Source organism: Toxorhynchites rutilus, chromosome 1, assembly GCF_029784135.1.
Source record: "Toxorhynchites rutilus septentrionalis strain SRP chromosome 1, ASM2978413v1, whole genome shotgun sequence".
Lineage (NCBI taxonomy): Eukaryota > Metazoa > Arthropoda > Insecta > Diptera > Culicidae > Toxorhynchites > Toxorhynchites rutilus.
The window spans coordinates 71,886,262-71,894,326 of record NC_073744.1 but is presented as its reverse complement, the minus strand read 5'-3'; positions in this window follow the sequence as shown (position 1 = coordinate 71,894,326).

Sequence of the window (8,065 nt, the reverse complement as noted above, 5' to 3'; positions counted from 1 at the left end):
TCCGTCTTGATGTCGGAGTGGCGAATCCCGGTGAGCTGTCGGAATCCAAGATATTTATAGGATTCGCCACGAACCATGTCTCTTATAAACTCGCCGTCATAGACCTCGTAGCCTCCGGATTCGGTAAGTTGTCCTTTCAGCAGGTGGACACAGCGACACTTGTCGAGGCCGAACTCCATACAGATGTCCCTGCTTATGTCTTCGACAACCCGGATAGCTACACCTAGACGCTGACGTGAATCAGCGTAGACCTTGAGATCGTCCATGTAAAAGGTATGGGTCACTTCTTCGTGGGCGCCGTCGCCATACCTTATTTTATAGCCATGACCGTTTCTATTGAGCGTCCTACTGAGGGGGTTCAGTGCCAGACAAAACCAAAGCGGGCTGAAAGAGTCGCCTTGGAATATCCCCCTCTTTATCTGCAGCGTTCTAGACTGCAACACATTTTCCCCATCACTGAGGTGCAGAGACGTACTCCACTGCCTCATCGCATGCTGCAGGAACCTAACGACGACGGGATCAATTTTGTAGAGCTCCAATACCCGGACGAGAAACGAGTGAGGTATGGAGTCATAAGCCTTCCTGTAATCGATGTAGGCCATACTTAGGTTCCGCTGTTTATATACCGCCTGGCCGACTATGGCTGCGTCGATGATGGCCTGGTCTTTGCAGCCATGCGTATTTTTCCTGCATCCTTTCTGCTCTTCTGCGATGATGTGATGCTGTTCGCAGTGAGCAGAAACTTTGGCGGTAATTATGCTGCTCAGTATTTTGTACAGACTCGATAGGCACGTTATCGGTCTGTACTTTGATGGGTTCAATGTGTTGCTGTCTTTCGGGAGGAGGAAGGTGACGCCACGGGTGGCGAATTCAGGAAGGTTGTGTGGGTCACGTAGCACCTTGTTGAAGCACTCAGCTATCTTTGGATGTGCGACGGTCAGCTTCTTGTGCCAAAAGTTCTGGACACCATCGGGGCCCGGTGCTGCCCAGTTCCTCAGGTACCGCGAGGCTTCGCGGACATCGTTCTCTCCGACGATGATAGCTGGCATCTCTCCAATTTCACCACAACTCTCCTCCTCCCGTCTTAACCACATTTGCCCGTCGCGATGTTCTACTGGGGTCTCCCAAATACCAGCCCAGAAGTTCGTCACATCGCTAATATCTGGCAAACCTTCGCGGTAGTCGGGCTTCTCGTCGCTAATGTGGTCGTAGAACGCTTTTTCGTTATCTCTGAACATCCGATTTTGTTCCTGGCGCTTTGCAGAGTCAGAGTAACGTTTCAGCCGTTTAGTTAGGACGCTCAATTGCTGTACCAGTGTGTCGAGTTTTTCCGTCAGCTGGTGAGCTCCCAGCTGGCGAAGTTCAGTAGGCCGCACGATCACAGCAACTTGGCGACATAATTTCGCCGATCTGCTGCCTCTTTTGTACGCCATCAGTCTTCCAATTGCGGCGCGCTTGTTTAGGATCCGTTGCTCCAATCTCCTTCGCCATGGAGGCTCACGCCTTTCACGGAGATGTTGGAGCAGTCCGCCTCTTGGCCTAATACGGTATCCTAAACTTTTGGCGGTCGCCACAGCAGCACAGTAAACTTTCAGTTGCAGCTCCTCCATGTTCTCAGCATCAACCAAGTGCAGCGGAAGAACGTGCTCGTTCATGAGCTTTACTGCACTTGTCAGCCTGCGGGAATGCTGCAACTTCGGGATCCTGGGGCGCGACAAAGGGTCCGTGTCGCGGAACTGTGAGATCGCCTCGTCGTAATGGAAGACCAGATCGCGTAGTAGTTGTTGATCTGGCTGTGGATCTTCCGGCTCAGGGGGTTGTTGTACTGTGGCCTCCACTGGTGCTGATTCACGTGCCCCACTCGCGAATGAATTGCTCAGCCGTACTGAACTTCGTCTCGACACATCGCTTGCTCTGCTTGTTCTGGAGCTTAGTTCTCTCTGCACCTGCTGCTTGATCTCGTCGACTTGCGTTTGGGAGAGCATATTGTTGCGTACAATCGCTCTACGCCTCGCGTTCATCGCGTTTTGGTCAAGCCTCCCGACGAACTCTGGATACGCTTCCTCGAACATTGCGAGTATTCGAGGGCGACCGCTCATGTCCGTCTCCAAAGCAGTGCAGATGTAATAGGCGCGGATCACGAATTCATTCATTTCATGTGTCCACATGATCCGTCGCCTAGTAGTACCCACAAGTGTGGACGACTGTCGTCTGACAGTCGCAACACGCCTCGTAGGCGCAGCGTTTCGTTGGTGATGTCGATGGCTGCTGTTTCCGTGTGGCGGTAGCTCTTCGGGTTGAACCCGGCTGGTGGCCCGCTCTTGCACATCGCCCTCCAGCCGCTGGCCGCTCGCTCTTACGCCCGTTCCAGGACCAGCTCCAGTTCGGGGACCCTCCTCGGGCGATCGCATTCTGAGTATTCTTCGTGAACGTAGCTCCATTTTCTGGGTGTATCTCCTTTGCCCGGGAGACAGCGGGTTGGCAAGGCCTCCATGACCCGGGAGGCCTTCCCCGGGAGAGATATAGCGCTCTGACTCGCTCGCACCCCCTCACTTAGCCACTTTCGACACCCGTTCTCGGAGCCAAGACCAGGTGTGTGTTTCCAGTTCACGCCCGATCTAAAAATGTCGTCATATGATCTTCGTGGAGGCGTGAGATAGGAACATTTGAGACCAACGGGCAGGCTCCTACCCTAGTGTTGATCCCCATTTGAGAATTTTAATTTTTTTTTTTTTTTTTTTTTTTTTTTTTTTTTTTTTTACGAACTGCTTATATATATAATGATTTCAGGAGCTCACCCGCCTTGCTTTTCCATCCGGCACCTCTGCATGTGATGGCTGCTTCCTGTCTGACTTAGTTGATTTCCTTCTATGTTGACGAGGGGGTAACACTTAGCGATGCTGTGGTGAAGTAACGCTACTGCTGCAGGTGGTACCAGTACGATTGCAAGTACCAACGGAATCACTGTATTGCGGGAACGCCTCTTTAAATGGGAATGCCTTGCTGACCGTTGAGGCTACCCAGTGGTGTGTTTTAGCGTCATGCCCTCGCGCACCTGTTTTGCTGCTTTCAATATCGATTCGCTGATTCTGTCATGCGTCTCATTTATCAGCACTCACAAATCACAAATCACTCTCTTTGTTTTTTCACCAGCACCAGCTAAAATAATTTTTTTGTCTTTTTGTCTCGCGCTGGGCCCCGACGGCTCGGTGGTTCTGATGTAAGGATAGGTTTGTTCAGTTAATGACTCTTTAAGGATTAGAGCACTTGCAGTTCAACGTAAACATCGATCGTGAATCAAACTTCTCAGCAGACAACGATGGCACAAACAAATGAGCTTCTCCAACCGACTCCGTGCAGGAATCATTTTCCTTCAACATGCTTTCCACTTTGCTGTATATGCTCGACAGCATGTCTTTATTGTTCAATCAATCCGGAACAAGCGATTCATTGTCGGAATTTTCTTCTTCTTTCACTACAATCTTTGACCAACGTCTATCACTCACTTTATTCTTTCGAGAGAAATAAATTTGTAGATCACTGTTTGCACCTTAATTTGCTTAATTGGTTTCTGTTCAGTCGCACAACAACACTTCCCGGCTCACCCTTAGTACCGCACAGATCACACTAGTCCCGGTCCCGGTCGCCATGTCGCAGGTCGCAGGATCGCCATGTGGACACCCAGTAGTTTCTTTCGGTTATATGAAAAGACTTTCACGTACGCGTTCATACTGAGTCCGCCCAACTGGGTCAGACTCCCTTTTATTCAATTCGTTTATTTCTTACAACTAGCTACAACCTAAATTCTATTATTATGCGTGGTCAGGCGAATTGTAGTAAAACACATAACACATGTGTCCGAAAAGATGTCAACCGGAATCGAAAGCATAAATAGGAAACGTTTGCGCATTTGCGCAAGCATGTGTTTGTCATTAAATTCACGCTAGCGAAGCTAGCGAAGAAGTGCAAAAGTAAACAAAGGAAGTTAATGGTCAGCGCGTCATATTATGCAATAAATAACCATCGGAACCTTGGCCTGAATTTACGACATGGTTCGCATGTTTATTTTGGTTGCACAGCGTGACGCACTTGCTAGAATTTTGTTGCCATAAGGGCATGTGTATCGGGTTGTAGGTGGTCCAGTGATCCTGTTACAATGTTATATCATATTGTGCTTGATAATTTCGAGAAAGTCTTTCGCGTTTTGGTACAGTTTTGCTATAGCAGTTATTGCAAAACATTGTAGAAAAACAGCGCAACGCTAGTTTGTGCTGAAAATAATAAATCATGGTTCAAACTAGATCAAAATTTCAAAATCATGGTTTGATTTTCTATTTTGCTAAGATATTTTTAACAAAATTCGGACACAGAGTTATTGCTAACAAACAGCATTTTATGAATGAAAAGAACAGTCCTACGTAACATTTCACACTTTTTTATACATGATTTGGCATATCCCTCTAATGTACGAAAGAGTGAGTGAACTGCTCAAAAGAACTAGTTCACTTAAGTGAACGGTTGGCCACTGAACGGTTCATAAAAGTGAACTGTTTTGCCCATCTCTATAGGCCCATTTATACGTTGCTAGTAGCTGACTTCACAATGAGCAGCTACTGACCCGGTGAACTCGCTTGACAAATGGTTGACTCGCCTTGTCCGTTCACACAATGTGAGCTGCTGACAAGAAACCAGATACCACGACACGGGTTTACCAGAGATGCCAGGCGATTTTTCAAATGTCCATCAAATAGTCAGAAACAGCAATCAGGTCCGAATTTGTCAGATGATTGATCCGAAATCGGCTTCTTTATTGGCAGTTTTCATCTTAGGTTTTCAGTTGAATTTATCATTACACAATTTTATAGCGAAACACACGCTGGCCGTGTTTAAAAATACTTTGTGCTGAATTTATTTTATACTGAAGGTACTATCCGAAAAAAGCAGAAAGAAAAAAGGATTCGGGCCAGGAATTGGATGCAAAGAAAAGAAGCAACAAATACAATATTGAAGTAACTCTACAATGATGATCTCCGAGAGTACAGAGCAGTGTTGAGAATAACACCTGAAAAAGTGAGAAAACTGTTGGATTTAATTGCTCCACAAATATAACGCCAAGATACACTCATGAAGGATGCTAAACCTACAAGAGTGAAACTAGAAATGATGTGCCTTTCTTCTGGAATATCGTTCAGATTATTGTCGAAATTTTTTAAAATCTCGAAAGCATCCATAGCTAAAATAATTCCGAAAGTATGTGGTGCTCCAAATGGCAGTCTAAAAGATTTTTCAAAATTTGATTTATTTCGCCTTGACAGCAGCTTCGTGTACCAATTTGTGAAATAAAAATGTTAGTAGATTTGCAGGAGCAATTAATACGCCTCAAAAACTAAAATAATGAATGAAAATCTACTTTTTCTAAATCGAATATGTATTCTGTTTCTTAGAACAATACTTTTTTGCAAGTTTTGAGTGAATTTTGAATTAAAATCGTGCCCGATAATGATTTTATATTTAGATCCCCAAGAAAACTATTTTTAAAAAACGTGCCCCGTCAGCGTGCAAAACTAAATAATAACGATTCCGTTTAGAAACTATGAGGGTTTAATTTGTTCTTCCAATAATTTTCAAGTCTATAAATATCTTCGCATATTTTCAAATATCTTAAAAATAGAGAAATGTAAAGACAATGTCAAGATTTGGCATCCCTGATTCGAGCGCTAAAATCTGTTTTTGACGTTTTGAGGGATGCGAGTGCGAGTAAATTCAAAAAACTTTGAAGTAGCTCGCACACCGAATCACACATGACACTAGCTGGCATGATGTGTTCACACGGTGTGAGTAGCTGCACTGCAGTAACTGACTAGACCGACTCGTATGTTTACTCGCACCGTCTGAACCCGGCTTATTTCTAAGTGACATAAAATGGAGATCAGCCAAAGACACCATGCGTATATAATAAAGGTGGGGCAACAAAGATGCAGTGGTTGCCATCTCAACAATTTTCCGATTTTCCCCATACATTCATAAATAAAAACAGGTTTATAATATACGAGGCGTAAAAGTTTATCGCCCTCGCAAAGAATAATTTCGCTCTCTCTCAGTGTTCATGTGCCCAGTAACTGAAATATCACAAACAAAGAAAGCAATAGAAAAAAAGAGTTGTATACTCTTCCCATCACTTCCCATCATGCATTGGATGTGATCTCAATATTTCACTGCCCATTGTTCTGTCCAATTTATATTTGCGTACATACCTAATATTGCTTCTCTGTTAACTCTCGCACCGAAATATAACCATTAGTGAATTGAAATTAAACCACTCAAAACGCCTAATATTGTAGCCGCAAAGATTACATCGAATGCTGAATGATTTTCAGTTTTTGTTTCCCTTTTCCATTTTTGATCAGTATTTATTGTCAAAGGGTGATTGAAATATTATAGAATAATATTTAAAAAGGGTTCTCAATAACAGAAAATTGAAATTCATAATGTAACTATACAGATATAACCATCTTACCCCCACTGTCCGTCTTACCTACACCTCCCGTATAAAAATCTATAAAATTTTATTCGATTTATTGAAACATGAACAAAAAATATATGAATCCAAAATCAATATCCGATATGAATCCGTTCGATATATAAATGCTCTAAGCTTCACAACGCCTCACATTATGCACAAATGATGAATACTGAGAATAATTTTCTGCGTCTACTACTATTTCGACTATTTCTCGCGTAACTTTTGAAAAGGTCCAATGTAACATTTTAGTCAACTCGAGAAAAACGAAGTTGAAACCCCGAACATTATTCCGCGAATTGTCTTAAAAGTAATCGATCTTTATCGCTACTCTCACTACTAGCAGTCAAGAATAACTCTGAAAAACCAATCGTAACTCTTGTTCCGTGATTTGAGATTAAAGTTGAAGTTTCGGAGTGAAAAATGTTACTTTGGACGTTTTGACTGCCCGCGTTTGCACATTGGACATATTACTTTGCACGATAAGAATTTGAAACTGACTACTGAACAACAATCCAAATATCAGCATTTCGTTCTTAAGACAGATTATTGTTGTTATCACTCGTTGAATTGCACTGAAATCGATAACAACACCTGTAAGAAACAAAAACTCAAAACGACCGAAGTACGTCATCGTGTTGTTTTGACTGCTTTAGTACTTCGGGTGTTTCGGGCGTCGGAGGTAAGTGACGTCCGAAGTAACAGCCGGGTACTTAAAATCCCAATCTGTACATAGGATATTTTCTGCATCGGCGATAAAAAGATGTAGAAAATAGATACGTGAACGATTGTTTTTGTAATGCATCCAATGATTGAAAACTAATAGCGTGCATCCATTAACTCGATTTGTTTACATTTGTTACATAGGACCTTTTTTTTTTTTTTTTTTTTTTTTTTTTTTTTTTACGAACTGCTTATATATATAATGATTTCAGGAGCTCACCCGCCTTGCTTTTCCATCCGGCACCTCTGCATGTGATGGCTGCTTCCTGTCTGACTTAGTTGATTTCCTTCTATGTTGACGAGGGGGTAACACTTAGCGATGCTGTGGTGAAGTAACGCTACTGCTGCAGGTGGTACCAGTACGATTGCAAGTACCAACGGAATCACTGTATTGCGGGAACGCCTCTTTAAATGGGAATGCCTTGCTGACCGTTGAGGCTACCCAGTGGTGTGTTTTAGCGTCATGCCCTCGCGCACCTGTTTTGCTGCTTTCAATATCGATTCGCTGATTCTGTCATGCGTCTCATTTATCAGCACTCACAAATCACAAATCACTCTCTTTGTTTTTTCACCAGCACCAGCTAAAATAATTTTTTTGTCTTTTTGTCTCGCGCTGGGCCCCGACGGCTCGGTGGTTCTGATGTAAGGATAGGTTTGTTCAGTTAATGACTCTTTAAGGATTAGAGCACTTGCAGTTCAACGTAAACATCGATCGTGAATCAAACTTCTCAGCAGACAACGATGGCACAAACAAATGAGCTTCTCCAACCGACTCCGTGCAGGAATCATTTTCCTTCAACATGCTTTCCACTTTGCTGTATA